Below are 17484 nucleotides of genomic sequence, written 5' to 3' on the forward strand. Positions count from 1 at the left end.
TTTGGAAAATTAAAGTAGAATAGTCAGTTACTAATTATTTATTAAACAGAATAATTGGCAGTGTCAGTTATTTTGGAAGTTTGCATCTCTGTGCTGACTCCCAGTGTATCTCATTCTAACTGTGAACTATTTCCCTTTAAGAGCACTTGGTGGCCTCTATCTTTTCTTTCCTCCTTCTTTTGCACTCATCTGTGACATGGCCTTCACCTCTGTCCTGATATTGATTATTAGGTTAGAAAAAACAAGGAAAAAAAAAAAGTAAAAGTAAACTTGAGTAAACTTGGTTTTGCATGTACAGATATAAAGAATAAGAGGAATTATTTGGTATAATTCACTGAGCTAGAAACCAATACAGTGGGATGTAATCTGTAAAATAAAACTAAGATTTGAGTACACAAAACTTCTTAAGAGTGAAATCTGTGAAGAAAAAGACATTTGATAGAAGTTGTGGAAATCCCAACATGGTGGATATTTGTAGAACAAACTACACCAAATCCTGTCTGTAAAGAGCACCCTGTATTGAGATATGGTAGATGATCTAATCCAGCAGGTCTGTCTAGGTTTTTCGAATAGTATATAAGCACTGGATGACAAAGATAAAGAAAAAAGTTAACTTTGAAATCCTTTACTAATGTTTTAATTATCTGATATAATAATACTCAGCAACAAGAGGAACATAAACTGGTGTTAAGGTGAACTACAAAATAACTCACTCCAAAGTTTCATCTAAATCCTTCTACTAGATCACTTCCCATTCAATATGAGAACACATTTTTATTATCTTCTTTGAAAACTATGGCTTCTTCACAAGAAATTGAATTTATGCGACCTCAGATATCAGAGAATGACATTTTTTAAGCTTTTGATGGAGAAAGTTAAATGAGTTTACGAAGGACAATAATATTACAAAGCTTATTTAAACTTATATTGTGATGAATTTTCTTTGCAGTTTGCCCAGCGAGAATATTCAACACTCACCATGAAAAAGTTCCTTTTTCAAATTTTTTTTTTCAATTCATATTTGAGATTAATTTGAAGAATACATGACTTATTACAGGTAAACAGAGTGCCAGAGCTGTGGAAAAAAAATGAAATCATTCTTTTGATCGGTTTCACAGCATGCCTTAAAAATTAGAGGCATTTTAGGAAGGTCAGAATGACTTTACCAAATTATGTTGTCTGATGCTGAGAAGCAGCTCTAGGTTCAGTAAGGCCTGTAGATAGTTGCTGATAAAGTAGAGAGTATAAGCAAAACTATTTTGATATTGCTATTACATTTCTCTAAGAAGTTGTGTAATAATATATTCTGAATTTTAATGATGACTAAGCACATTGCATGGTTTGAACCTCACTGATATATCTTGAGGGTGATTGTAGAGTAGAAATCTTGTACAATTTATTTCTGTTTGCTGCAATCCTGCACTAGATGTGTGTGTGTCTCAGCTGGGAAAAAGAATGGTCTTCTATCATTGGGCAATAAAATTGAGCAAGAGATGGATATTGTGTTGTGCTGTGATAGAGAAATTAGATTTTTGAAAAAATACACCAGAAGGTCAAGAATTTTGGAGTAACAAGAAGAGGATAGAACTCTTCTAGGCATGAATCAGTTTCAGGTGGTGGGAACATCTTTCCATGTTGACAGGGATATTTTGTTACTGTTGCCTGCTTTCTTCTGACAGTGATAGTGACTGCTATCAGAGACAGAATATGGAATTTTGACAATTCCTGTGTACTCTGATACATTCACTGTTTACATGAAGCAGAGAGTACTTTCACTCCACGCTGCTTTTAGTTCTAATGGAGTAAACAGATCTGAAAAGACTAAATGAAAAGTCTGTGTACCAGAGAAGTACTTCATAAAACATGCAGAAGTTGTTGCACGGATTTTAGACATGTAACTTTTATACTAATTTTTCTTTCCTCACCCTGTAGGTGGAAGGAACATAAGATTATGCTGTCCACCATTTTTTGTCTTTCGTAACAATTTCTATCCCTGTTTTTTTTGTTTAAAAAACCTAAACACCATAAACCATCTGCCGAATATTCTCACTTACGTCATCTGCCCAACTGCAGTCAATTCTGGGCTTCAGGATCTGCCCTGTTTACAGTGACTGAAATGGATAGGTTTTCCTAGTTTATTGGATTTGTTTCTAATAGTGTAAATTAATTCTCCTGCATCACAATCCATTTTTTTAATGTGAAAGTGTTTTAGGACAAAGAACAAGAATAGAGTAATTACTATACAAAGTGTTCCCCAAAAGCCCAGCAGAAGGAAGACAAGATTGCAACAGATAAGGAATGTCATTACAAACATAGCTCAGGGCTATTGTGGTTTTCCAGGCTATAAATCTAGGAAGTAATTTTCCTCCTGGATCTTTTTTAAATATAGGAAAAAAATAAAAGTCTGGCGATTATAGGTATGGTGCATGGGAGATACTGAATGGTCGCATAAATGTCTGAGCAATGTGATGGAGGTATTCCCCGGTTTAGGCACAACAAGAACTTTTGAAAGGATGAATGATTTCTGTTTGCATAACTCCTAACTTTAATTTTTTTTAGGATGTTACCACTAATACACCAGCATCTGAGATGGAATTACATAACTTCTTAAAAGCACTTCCTTTCTTAACTGTCAAATAATGTGGTAGGATGTCCCTGTTCTGATGCTCTGAACAGTATGCTCACAGAATTGCTTAGAAAAACCCTTTGCTTCTGTTTTTGTTATGTCAACTATTAGAAGTATATGCAGAAGCTTTGGGCTTTTTAATAGTTAACTGGGGAACAATAAATTGATTAACAACCCCAGACAAACACCATGTATATGAAACAAATTAACCCTGCTGAGATAATGTATCAAAATAATTTAATCTCCAGAACTTTACCTTCTTTAGTATAGATCAAATAGTGTCTATGTTCATCTCCACATGTGTAGTGTATATGTTCATCTCTACATGTGTTATTTTCTATGATTAATAGGTAATTTTCAGCTTTTATTTACAGTTCAACCAACAGTATTTTCACTGCCCTCTCTTATTAACATTTATGTTTTTATATCATACACATACTCATTAATCCCTCTTCAAATATATTCTTTATAAGGACATTTTTTGGTGCTAAAGTGTAGCTAAGTATCTTGCTATTGTGTTTTTGATTGAACCACATGTTTTTCATGTTGTCTTTCATGGTTAATTCTTGCTAATTCAAACTGCTATCATGTTCAGCAAAAAGCCAGATAACTAATAAACTATATTTCTATCTCATTTTACAGTTGCATATTTCCTGCATGTTCCGGATTGATTGTTTCTGAATGTTTTGAAAAATGAAATTTTACCTGTAAAGATTCTTTCTTTACTACTTATTCTGCATTTATATTAATTCTTCCCCAAATCTTTGTTTGTACTAAACCTGGGGGCAAACCAATTGCTGTCATTTTAGATTCAGACAAATACCTTCAGAACAAACAGAAATGAAGTTTTGGTGAGATAAACAGAGTTTGCACATTACAGGAACTCTTCCTTTAAAATTCAATCTGCAAACTAAAGTTCTTAGCATAAGAAATTACAACATTTGGAGTGAAATAGTCTTCTGTGGGGTAGCTGGGAAGGGGGTTGGGGTTGGTGGTAATCTTGCAGGTTGTTTCATTTCTTAGTGTTTCCCACAGAAAATGTTGTTTTGCTTTCTTCCACCCATTAAATGCTTGTAGATGCAAAGGGCAGCACTGGTTTGTATAAAAAGGACAAGTCAAGTGGTTAAAGAGGTACCCAGAAGTTTGTTTCAATGCTCCATATCCATCAAGGGCAGATATGAATTTTGCGATACAAAATACTATCTGAGCTTTCTATAATTTATTTAATATCGCTTACATTTCTCTCTGTCTGGATCCCCAGCAGGATTATGGATAGTGCAGAGAAAAATTCCAGAAATCATACAGTGAACTCTGGAGGAAAGCATGCAAGCAAATTAAGTAATGCGTATTTCATTTCATTAGTGATTGAAAATTGCTGAACAGAATGTAAACAAAAGCTGACAGTTGACAATTTTTGTCTCAAGAGAAACAAAATATTTAATTTTAAGTTGAAGCATTAAAATTAAAAAAAAAAATGTGTTGGAAGGAAAAGTTTTAAAACTTACATTTGTAACATTTAATTACTTTTTTTTTTTTCATAATTTATAAATAATTTTCTGAAGAAAAAAGCTGACAAAATTCACGCACGTTTTCCAGGCATTATAGTGACAATATACTGGCATTTTACCCCTATCAAGTTCTATGGGGAAAATTTAATTTGGGTCCTGATGTTAAAAGGAGATAAGGTAGTTTACAACACAACCTTAAGTCAAGATTGACTATTATTAGCTATAACAATGGAAATTTAAAGTTAAGATATTCAAGGTCTTGTGGAAGCAGTGGGGAGTCTTCTAAAAACTAATCCAAGATGCTATCTTTTGGGAAACATGCCAAAGTAGTGTAAAATCATCACTGCAAGTTTCATCACAATTCTCATGAAAAGTCTTGTTTTTTTCCTCTAGGCTGCCTACATAAGCCGTTATCAGGAAAAGTCATATTTCTGAGAGAGAAGTTCTTGGTAAGTGTTTTGAGAAAGATTTTTTCTTTTTCTTTTTTTTTTTTTTTTTTTTTTTTGTGCTTGCTATGGTATTAGTCATGTAAATGTTTAGGGGCTATATCAAAACAAGAGCTGACTAAGAAATGAAAACAGAAAACATTGTGTAATGTTTCTATTGTATCTTTTTGTGCTATTTGGAATTTCAGTTTTATTTATTATGACCTTCATTATTCACTCTTCGTTTTCTAGTCTGATTTTTAAATCCCTTTGCCAATCCCAGCCAGAAGCTGCTGGGTACTGTTCACTTGTGGATGTTCCTTTTCTTCAGGATGGACAGTCTAAGAAAGAGGTTAGGATCAAGATCAGTGGTTTGATAGACCCAAGGACAGAATAAGAGGCTCCAACAAGCTGCTGGATGAAAGAGTCACTTGAATGTGATCTAGCAGAGGAGAAGGAATGAGTCAGAATTACCTGCCCCTGGTAAACAGAATCATCTAGGTTGGAAAAGACCTTGAAGATCATCCAGTCCAACCATTAACCTAACGCTGACAGTTCTACACCACACCATATCCCTCAGCACTATGTCAACACAACTCTTAAACACCACCACTGCCCTGGGCAGCCCATTCCAACGCCTAACAACCAGTTCTGTAAAGAAATGCTTCCTAATATCCAGTCTAAACCTTCCCTGGCGCAACTGGAGGCCATTACCTCTTGTCCTATCACCTGTTACTTAGTTAAAGAGGCTCATCCCCAGCTCTCTGCACCCTCCTTTCAGGGAGCTGTAGAGGGCGATGAGGTCTCCCCTCAGCCTCCTCTTCTCCAGACTAAACACCCCCAGTTCCCTCAGCCGCTCCCCGTACGACCTGTGCTCCAGACCCTGCCCCAGCTCCGTTGCCCTTCTCTGGACACGCTCGAGTCATTCAATGTCCTTTTTGGAGTGAGGGGCCCAAAACTGAACACAGGAATCGAGGGGCGGCCTCACCAGTGCCGAGTACAGGGGTCAGATCCCTTCCCTGTCCCTGCTGGCCACGCTATTGCTGACACAAGCCAGGATGCCATTGGCCTTCTTGGCCCCCTGGGCACACTGCTGGCTCCTGTTCATCGGGCTGTCAATCAATCCCCCCAGGTCCCTCTCTGACTGGCAGCTCTCCAGCCACTCCTCCCCAAGCCTGTAGCACTGCTGGGGGTTGTGGCTCAAGGGCAGCCCCCGGCATTTGGCCTTATTGAAATTCATACATACTCAAACAGAAACATTTTTCATATTCTTGATCTGTCTTTTGCTGAGAAAAGCTTGTTGGGAGAAGACAAAGAGCAGCCTGCCTCTGCCTGTCAACCACTTAGTACTTCATCAATTTTCCCTATTCCCCCTCTTCCCTTCTAAGAAGGACATGTCTGCAAACCTTGTAGCAGGATGTCTTACAATGAATGTCATTTTTTTGCAGAGTTTTTTACTTAAATTAGGGCTACTGATGTCTTACAATGAATGTCATTTTTTTGCAGAGTTTTTTACTTAAATTAGGGCTACTGATTTTACACTGTACTGTTGCTGCTGAGAAAAAATGTCACATGGAAATGTCCCAGGAAGTAGGAATTTCACAAGGTATTTTACTTGCACTTTTTTCTCCATCTTCTCTTGATATTTGGTTCATAGACTTTTCATATTCTTCTGTAGCATTGACGGATGCAAGGTTTCTAGTGAGAAAGAAGGCATTCATATTTATTAGAAAATGGTTTCATAACCTATCAGAAATCAGAAATTGTTCGGAAGCCAAGGATACGTGGAATCCTATGATTCAAATCAGTGAGAGAAGCAAAAGAATTTTTTTATAACAAACTAGCAGCAGACAGCTAAAAGGAAGAGAACAAATATGAAGCCTAATGAGAGAAAATTATAAATGTACAGTTTAATTCCCCCCAAATTTCAGCAGCTTTACGTTGGCAAGTGCCCTCTGTGGTTTGGAAATTAAATATTATTAAATGTTAATCCAGCAGGCTTTCCTCAGGCCAAGTGTAAGAAAAGCAGAACATGCAAGCCTGGTCATGTACTTATGAACATCTTCCTACGTGGTCAGGATGTGGGCTTACTAGTCATCCTTGTGCCTCCGTGATCCCATACCAGTGCTGATGCCAGTGCTCCCTAGTGGTATGAACTGGCTCAACTTTCTGGAAGTTGAGTCACACACTGTGAGGTACAACAGACTGTGGAGAAGCTCGTGGATTACTTGTGCCACTTTATCAGCAGCTGGCTTGTTTACAGGAACAGCTCATTGAGAAAGCCTGTAATGTGACCAAATGGGATAAATGTCTGGCAGTGAAGGAACAGGGGCAGCATGGGTATAGTCAGGTTCTTGATTCCACATTCTTTTCCCTTTTAACCTGTCATCCTGAACTTCAGCCCTATCTGTGTATTTAATCAGGACATCCAAAGTTATAGCTTTTCAATAAGCTTACTTGTGTTATACAAGATACAGAAGGCAGTATACATTTATTCAAATATTTTCTTTGGAGCCTGTGTAGTAAAAGTGATTATATGTAGTCAATGTAATTTTGGAAAAAACCACCCCAAACCAACAAGGACACACATGGAGCTCTCTGAAGTATGTTTCTTTTTGAAAAAACTTATGAATTACAGAGTCTGTGGTACAGGTCATGTGCTTGTTACTACATATTGCCACATACGATAGCAGAAACATTGCAGTTCAGCCGTTTTCTGGAGCTTCATCCAGAATAATGCAATGTGACCTTCAAAAACCTGCCTGGCTACTTTAAGTGTTTACAAGAGAGTAGGTATGGTGTGCTCTCTTACGTATGTGGTTTTAAATATTAATAGAAAGAAATGTTCTTTCAACTATTGCCCCAGTTGTATTCTTTCCTTATAAAATATATTGTATATTGAAGTCTAATCTGTTTGCAATGTAGTATGACAAATGCACGACAACTAGTATTCATGAGAAATTAGAAATCATACTGGAACATCAGTTACTAGTTAAAAAATAAAATTGCTACTCCTACGCAATGGGGTAGTCACAGCACTTAGTTATGTAGGGTCAAAGTGAGTTTCAGTTCAAAACATGTTATGGATTTTTGAGAATAAATGATATGAGCTCAGGTCAATAATGATGGAAATACATTCTATGATGTAACAGCATACATTATCTTTGAAATAAAAGTGTTTTGCCCTGGGCTCCCTGCCTGCCAAGGAAAATAACATAAGTGCATCTAATACTCCTAGTCTTAAATAGACCAAACATTCAGGATTGTGTTTATCACTGACAATAAAATTTTCAAACAAAACATTTTTTTACCTTTTGGATAAAATGAAACTTCTACTTTTCCCCTTAATGCTAAAAAATATTAAAAGTCTTTTGAATATGATGCTAGCCCAGCCAACAATATCTTCTGAGAAATAAGAGATTACAGGGAAATTAGAGGTATGAGAATATTTTACTAATTAAAAATTTGATCTTTTTATGTGAGGAAGCCTGCCTTACTAAAGTAATTCCATTTGATTTGTCTTCTATCTTCAAAACTGCTTTTGCAAAGCCAAAAATTGCTGTATCTCAGTAAATGCTGCAGTAGGGGCCTGTAAGTGCAAGTTTCCTCCTTAGACTTTCAGTCCATTTTGCTGGTTTGCATTCTAAGCTTACAGCCATGTTTTTGCCATGTTTTGTAAGCTGTAGAATTAGGACCAGTCAAGGATGCTCTTGTTGCCTACTCCAGATCAGCTGATTAATTCCTGCCAGTGCATGGGCCAGGAAAGGGGGAGGGAGGCAGATACAGTAATGTCCCTAGACCTCCTGCTGGGCAGAGTTGATGTTGGAGGGATATACAAGCGTTCAGATTATACTACCCCATTCCAGTCTGTCAAATCTGGAGCTTCCTTAATGTATCAGCGTGTTGTTGCCTAGGAGGCCCTTTGAAATGTTAGATACCTCCTCTTCACAGCTGATTCTAGGCCAATTTATGCAAAAAAACCCCTTTCTTTTCTCAGATGTGTTCTTTCTGTTCATCAAGAGCAATTCAGAAACAATGAAGGCATTGTGCTTGGTGTCCTCTAGCAGCACTGGAGCTTTTCTGCCATAAATAGAAACTTCCTTTCACTCATCAGGATGTGCACATGGAAACAGAACCTCTACTGTTTCAGACAGTGGCCAGCCTCACAACTGGTTTCTGATTTTTGTGTTGATTTTTTTTGTTTTCCCCCCCCTACGGTTAACACAGTTGTTACACTACGGTTAACACAGTTGTTATTAGTTACTTGGTACAGGATCAAATCCTGCAGCCCATTCTTTGTGTATAATTTCAAAACCTCTGGATCTGGCATGGGAAGTGTAACTTTGCAGCCAAACTCAGTGATTGCAAGAGAAACCAAGAACTTTGCATCCAAAGAGACATTTTGCCCTTCGCTTCCTCCTGACTCAACGCCTAGAACTTATTACTTTCTTTTAGAAAGGAAGTTCCTAGCCATCGACTGTACAGTGGGTCTTTAGCCATTGCTTGTCACCATCTGTCATGAGCAATTTGTCAGCAGATTAATATTCAGGCTGGTTGTGGGATGCTATGGTGGTCTGCAAATGACTGGTTCCAGAAGAACCATAGTATAGCCTGTGTAGGGAGTATTAAAAAAAGTAATGTGCAGAACCATAGAACTGAACAGGTTGGAAGGGACCTTGAAAGATCATCTGGTCTAACCTTTCATGGGAAAGGGAGCCTAGATGAGATTATCTAGATGATCTAGAACATCGCAGTGTCTTCCGTCCCAGAGGAGATGCCTCTAACAAGGCTTTTGTGCAGCTTGGGTGGATTCTTGTCTGTCTCCTTACCCTTTTATTCTCTTCACTGGAACTGGTTCATGTTCTTCCCCCATGGGAATTTTGACACTTCATCTCTTAGGCTATGGACTGATCTCCAGCCAGTGAGTGATGGATTCCTCTACGATATTCCCTATTTAGTCATCTAGTGACCGTTTTTCACCAAATTTCAAGTGAAACTAACCCAATACCAGTCTGATTCTAAATATGGGGGGAACACTCTGATTCTGTGTTCTCTAGGGTGACCTGAAAAGCTCTACAGATTCATATCCTTAATGACTACCTTTACTTTACCTTCTCATCCTTGACCATCAGACACCCTACCTCAAAGTGTCAAAACATGAAGTTGTAGGTGTGGAAAAGTCAAATATGAAAAATAATAATTTAATTTCAGCCTGGCACTAGCAGAACATGAAATTAATACCAATGCTTTACTAGATAAGGAAGAACTGATTGCATGTAGAGAGCTCCAGTTCTCAACTATCAAATGTTCTATTTGACTCTAACCCACATTGTTTAGAACAGGAAACCCAGAAAAATCTGTTTCCTCCAGATCACATTGAAGTAATGGTATACAAGGTAATTAATATTCTGGATTTCAACCTGGCCCACTGGAATCCTCAAAGGCAAAGTGAGACAAAAAAGCAAAAAGCCCATTTCCTTTCTTTTCCAGAGAAAGATAAGTAGGAACAGCTATGCAAGCTCTGACATGTTTTAGAATCTGATATGAAATTGGATTGTATTATACCACCTCAAGAGGATGCCAGAGTCATCAAATTGATAAGAGTTTGTTGTTCCACTGAATAAACCTCTGTTTTAGGAGGAAAAAATAACAGTTGGTGACTAGAAAGTCTTTTAATCCAGAACTGAAACGCTGTGTGTAAGACTAAAAGCTGATGGTTTAAAAAGCCTAACCATTTGCTAAACATTAGAGGAAACAAAGCAAATAATCTCTCAAAACATTTTTGTTGTTGTTCTTGAGCCATTTAGTTAGGAAACAACTCCCAGAGGTTTGAAATCTGCAGAAAAATAGTGGAACAGATCTCTGAATGATGGAGACCAATTATTTCAATATTACATCTGACTTTAGCTTAAAAAGCAAAGCAATATGCTTGAAGTGTACTACCCTTTCCCCGTCCTTTCCCTAATTCAATTAAGTAGATGGAGAGAGCGAGATAGACAGAATGTGCTTTCTCTCTTTGCACAGACGTGGCTATTGGTATGCAAGAGGCTAAAGTCAGTGCTACTTGTGATGAATTGATTGAGTTTGCTCTTTTGGTATATCTACCAAGTTCTGCTATCAAAGGGGATATGGTATCCTGTGATTTTAAAGCCATTTTATCGGAAGTGTGACGTATGACAAGAGGTTTGCTTTTTACCAGCTTCGAGTTTTCCCCCTTTCTTTGGCTACCAAGTAAGAGGGTGGTGCAGGATGTAAAAAGAATACACCGATCTCCACTGGATTTAATGAGTACGGTTCTAAAACTAATTTTATACAAATTTATCACTCCATTTCTTTTTTTTTTTTTTTTTATATATGAGTAGAGTTATGTATCCAACAACAGATATGTAAAACCCTCAAATGTTGCCAAAGAATACAAGTTATACAAGCGGGCATGTCACAGGCTGACTTAGTGACTCAAGTCTTGGCAGCTGCCTTATAAACAAAGCTACTGAATTGGTTTGAATCTGTCTGACTATAGAACTCCTTATGCAGCTTACTTTCAAAGATATGCTTTAAAGAATTACTAGAGAGTGAAAATTTGATCAAAACGCATGAATTACTAATGAGTTGAAATATTAAAGTAGGCTTTAGAAATTAATTTATAATAGTTGTATTTCAGTCTCTGAGTTTTAATCAGACATGAATACATGCTAAATCTAAATCAAAGATTTGCAAATCAAAATTCATTCTTTTGCTCTATTACTATAATTTAAATTTCTGCTTTGGGACTCAGACTCAAACTCCTGTGCCAAACACCATTGTCAGAACTGCTGTTCACTTACAAAGTCTGATTTTGAGTATCAGGCAAATATTGAAGATCCAGTAGTGCAGGTTGCTTTGTGGATGATTAGAGGCCCAGTCATATGTTCTGAGTGTTTTAAACATACAGAAAATAACAGCATGCAAGGGGAAAATAAAAGGAAATAATTAGAAACCATAACTATGATTCTGCAAGTCAGTAGCAATGAGGGTTTAGTATTCGTATTTATGAGGATGCCTTTGCTAGCTTAAAATTGACTACTTAATTGTTAGCAAGCCCCCTTAAGCAAATCTCTATAAATATTGAAAATTTAGAATGAGTACTATACTATAATGGTGGAGCCTTTATCCGTGGATTTGTGCTAATCTGCACCTGTGACTGTAAAGTCTCATTTTATGACAGCTCTTTTCTCTTTTCATTTCTTCTAGAATGTTGTTTGTTGACTTCCAGAACTGAGGACTGCCGCCTGTCCCTGGAGAGGCGGGAATGTGTATTTGTGGTCAGTTTGGTTTGATGTTTGCATTTCATTTAGAAATTAAATGTGAGCTCTCAGTTTATGCATATAAGTACTATTAGCAAATCTTCACGGTTTGTCACATGCTCTGGAGCAACGTTTACAATTAGTTAGTGCCCAAGTCCTGTGGGCAGACACTTTCTTCTGCGTTTTCTCCAGAATTGTGCAGCTCAGAAGTTGTGACCCAATATGATTGGAGATGAACTTCAGTTTTCTGGGATAGGCCAAAAATAACTTTTGGCTGAATGTTTCTTTGAATAGCTGGAAATTAAGGGAACTTAGAGGCAAAGAGCTAAGACTAAGACAGCTAGTGAAGCCTGCTTTTCTCCAGAAGGCAGTGAGTAATGACTGGAGTGAGGCAGAAAATTCCAACTCATTTATTTGGGGGATTCTTGTATAGTTCCCGCCTTCCCTGACTACAAGTGCTGTCCAAAATTCTTAGTCCTCGCAGTAGGATTTGGGAAAGAGGGAAAGCTCCACGCCTGCAGGACCTGAATGCAGTTAATGCCTCAGTGCTATATGTTATCTCATGACTCTTTGTCTGTAGCACAGAGCTAGACTCTGATTCAGTTAACTAGTACGCTGGTTTCAGTCTCACTGAAGTGGATGAGATCTGAGCATTTTCCTGAAGCTGAGCATACATTTTCAAGTATTACTTTACATACAGATGTTTCTGTAAAATGACTGATGTTTCAGTGCTGAAGTTCCATTTAATTTGAGAACAAATATATTTTGTTGTAAATGCAGCACCAAGGCTTGAAATTTACAGAAATTAAACACATTTAATTTATTTAAACAACTGTGATTGCTTTTCAAGCTATCACTAATCGAAAATTCCATTAACAAAGTTTAATATGTCTTCGGTCCCTGTGGCTGTAAAACTGACCCCACAGATCTTTGTTAGCACCCTGTAGTATTTTATATATATATAAATTAAATTAATTTATGCTACCAGTGTATTTTCAAGGTCAAATGTTTTAAGAAACTCTCCTTGGAAAATAAGTTTGAATTTAATTCTAGCATATAGAGTGATTTCTGTACCATTTTTCTTCCTTAAACTATATAAATACCTTTTTCCTAACAGTTTATGGTATGACAATAACTCAAGGGAAAATTAGTGGACAAAAGCAACCTTACTGTTCATACCAATATGTGTACAAACTGTTGCTCAAACAAATGAATCTTGTTCTTTTAGCCACAGGGTTTGCACCATGTACATGTCCTAGACAAATATCTGTACTGGAAGAAATAGCTACTTATTTTCAATTTACCTTAGCAGCACAAACTTTAACTTACGGAAATGTTTTGTTCTGTGTTTGGTTTTTTAAATGGTTGACATATTAGACATAATGAGGAATGACATGGAATAATGAGACTACTCAGATATATCTGATGATTTTTCAAGGAACATAGTCCTAGAGATGGGCCTGCTGAACACATTTTTGGTTTTGGCCACACTGTAACATAAATATTTTTTTTTTTTTAGGCAGAAGTCACTGTTGCACTCAGTGGACAGTTCTGTTCAATAAATGCAATGGCAATACATACTCTCTTCTGCTTTTTTACTTGCTATTATTCTTTGGATGGATAGTTTTCAAATGGAAGTTGTTTTTTTGGAGGGATTTGGCTTTTTGTTTTGTTTTGTTCTCCTCTTATATAAGTAAAAAGTAATACTAGCACTTCAGACACCAGGAAGAGGAAAAACCCATGCGAAAAAAAGTAAATTCCTCCAGCCACAAAGACTCTGTCATGAAATATCTGGGAAATGTCCAGTGCATAGAATAACAAGTATTTCCATGACTGTGACGCTGATGCATCTATGATAATATATAAAATAATATAGAAGATAGTATAACATAAGGCAATAGATTTTCCTCAGCAGGTGGAATTTTAGAGAGACATAATATGTCAAAGATTATACTTCAGTTAATGTGTGAATGTTTAAGAGCAAATCTAATTTTGATATAATTCAGGAACTGAAGAAAAATAAAGTCACAAATTGGACTTAGACTAGGTAAAACCTGCTCAATGAAATGTAGTTTATATAGATTTAAGCATATTCAATGAACTTCACTGAACAGATTTGGCAGATGAACATCACTGAAAAATAATGCATTACAACTTTTAGAAAAGTTACTAGCTTCAGATGCTTGCATAAATAGTGTATGTTGCTCTAAAACAAAAGATAATTTCTATTGTATGTGTATTCTGTGAGTGCGGAGATATATAAATACGTTTATGTGGAGATTTGTGTGTGTGTGTATGTATGTGTGTATATATATAAAGTAATGTACAGAGCATGTAAAAATTAAAGTGTAGTAGTCCCTGTATGAAGTCAATATGTACTGTTCCTCTAGGAAAATGTGAGTATAAGATGAAGTGTTGGTGTAGCATTGGGCATGTATGAAGATCTAGCTGCATTTTCTCTAGCCTTGCATTAATATATACCAAGGAAAATAACACTTAAAACAACAGCGGTAGTTTTGATAAGTGTCAGATAATTTGTAAGCATTGCTGAGGGCAGTATTTAAACAGCCTTACAAATGCAGAGGAGAAAAAATCTCCACAGAGGGAACACTATATCTGTTTGAAGTGAAATTGCCAGGAGGATTTCGTACAAGGAAGATGATTCACTTCTGTAACAGCTGTTCCAGAATAAGTGGCAGAGATTTCAGCATTCTCTACCCATCTGTGGGTCTTTCTTGCGAACTGCAGTATTCATGGGTATGTGAGATTAACTGTTTGTAGTGTTAATTGCAGCAATACATCTTCAAGGTCAAACACTGTACAAGATTCTGAAGTGTTAGTCATTTATGTAAATAGGAATGGCTAGATGAACTAAAACACAACTACTTTCTGAAGAGTTTTACACTCCTTTGTTCCAAAAATATCTTTATTTCCTCTTCTGTTCTTGGGTTTTGTTTACAGCTGTGGGAGAGTACACTCAGATTATCTGTGTTTTTTTCTGGAAGCAGGCCGAAGTGTGCTAATTCTCATGTCCTATAGAGTTCAAAGCTGTGTAACTGAGAGCCTTATTTCCTATTCTTCTTTACTTTCTCAGGATTGAGGCTGCTGAGGAAAGCTCACACTGCAAAGAGAAAAATGATGCTGAGATACCTCGAGCCATTTCTGTGAGCATCATGTGAGCTAATAAACTGGCCTTACAGTTTGTCTGAAATCAGTGAAATGAGTGATGTCTTCGGTGAATATGTTCTTGATGACTGCTGAAGAGTCACAGTTGTGCTTTGGTGTAGCTGGAGGGTAAGTTCACTGCTGTGATGCTTGTGTTTAAGGTAGTCCAATGGAAAGATGCAGAGAAGGAGGTGGCAAGGTCAAGGTGATAAATAAGGCTTGGATAGATCTTTTGCATTCTTCTTGGATGTCATTACAATAAATCTCACGAGGCTGAATCTAGAGCCTTAAACCATTCAGAAATCCTGGAGCAGATGTTAGACCTGTCACCAGGTGATCATCCTGTCCTGTGTGGCCTCTCTTCTGGGTGAAAACAGGAAGGCTAGGAACCCTCTGATGAAAGTGAAAGCTGAAAAAGTGCAGTTCTGTGGCAAGAAATTAATTCTGCCTCTGCAGTGGTAATAATCTCTGTAAGGTTTGCCCAGCAGATGCCAGCAGTGAATTAGCACAGAGCTTGTGGAAAAATAAAAAGAACTGAAAGTGTAACTGTTGCAAATGCTTCACTGCTTAAAAAATGATTCCTTGAAATAACCTTAATGGAAAAGGTTAATTTTTACTGTGAAAATCCTCATTTTATCCTCTGAATCCCTGAGAATAATGTGTTAGACTGTCTCCATACAAGTCAGAAAACATTGGGGTGTAAATTTGGTCCACAGTTCATAATAATGGCTTTCCACATAAACTATGGCATTGTTACTTATTTTAAAGATGTTTTAGGTTTAGCCTTTTTACATCTTATGTATTTTTACCCGACCTGGTATCTACCTGTTTACTGTCCCCTTCAGAGTAAAAACATAACCCTTCTTGCTTACTGTTCCTCTCAGTTTGAATTACAAATTTGACCTGACTTTAAGCTGTTCCTTTTTGTACTGGAGGGGGGGGGGGGGGGGGGGATAAATAAAAAAAATCGAAGTCATATGGTATTATTCTTCACTTCCATTGAACCATCTGGACTTCTGGAGCTAGAGCTGAAAACTGTCAACATCTCTTGATGCAAAGCAAAAAGACTTAGGTAAAAGGGAAGTTCAAGCTGGAGAATCATCCTGGAGAAAGTTTAGTGCAGTTCAACACTGAGGAAGGAAATAATGATCTGTCAGAAGAGCCCCATCCTGCCCAAAAGCCATAGCATTAAATATCTAATGCTGTTCCTTTAAAGATTGGGACCATATTCAAGATTTTAGTAGAAACCAGATTTTGGTTTTATTAAAGTTTATTTTTGGTTTGCTGTTTGCAAAGCTTATGTTCTAAGCAAGAGGAAGAGAAGAGGTCTAGCCTAGCATATCAGGACTCCCCTTAATTTAAAGAAGCTACAAGGAAGACTTGTTACTGCTTTGTTACTCTCAATAATAAAACTGATACACATCATTTTATGATACACATAATACAAGTCAGTTCCAGGTCCTTCTGAGCTGTAGAGAATATAATGTGTTATTCACCTAAATATGTTGATGACTGTGATTTTTTTATCTGTATTCAAAGAAATATTCAGAAATATTTCCTTGAATCAAGGTGTTAAATAATACAAGTGAAGTAATACTGCTACATCACAAAGCAGTTGAAATGCCATATGATTTGGGCTTTTATGTAGGATCATAAGCACTGAAAACATGGAGTTCACTAGTAATATTTATTCTTTACCCTTAAAAGATTCCTAATTGAAACTGTAAGGACCCATTGAAAAGTAAACTTGTGTCACATGAGAGTGAGTGTTCATTACAAATAATGATCATTACATGAGTCTAGATGATTGCTTGTCATTTTATGTTCTTGGCAATTAGTGGAGCTCATTTAAAATATTTATTTTTACTGCTGGCTGAGTTTCCCTAAAAAACTGGAACAGACATCTTAAAAACTATGATCTCCCAGGCAAAATAAATTAAGTCTTGGAATTATGTCAAAACTTTTAACTGAAAATGCAGTTTCAAAACAATCTTTGTGCAAAAATGAAACTCACTTTCTCCCTTTAACTCATCTTTCTACCTACTTTTTTTTTGGGTGTTTCTGTCTGTAAATCAAACATATGGTCTTTTTCTTGCTTTCTGGAAGGCTTCCAAAGGTTGTGGGGGAAGTCTTACAGGAAACCTTTCCAAAACATATTTAGGGCTTGTTCTTCCTGTGCAGATAAAACCCTCAGATGTGTTTTTAATACAGACTAACTGAAACTGGAAAACTGTAATATCTGGTTTGGGGCATTCTTTTTTTAATTAAAAGGTAGAAATATGATGGATATTTTTCCTATTAGAATTTGCATCAAGAGTTTTACTTCATTGTTACTTCCTTGTCTCTTTCAGTGAGTTCCAGATGTGCTAATAATTTGAGATTTATCTCAGTATAAATGTTTATTTGATCAAATGAGCATGTATTGCGTTCTGAGACTTCCTTATCAGATTATCAGATGGAAATGAATGCAGTATTTG

This window comes from Athene noctua, chromosome 4 (assembly GCF_965140245.1).
Source record: "Athene noctua chromosome 4, bAthNoc1.hap1.1, whole genome shotgun sequence".
Lineage (NCBI taxonomy): Eukaryota > Metazoa > Chordata > Aves > Strigiformes > Strigidae > Athene > Athene noctua.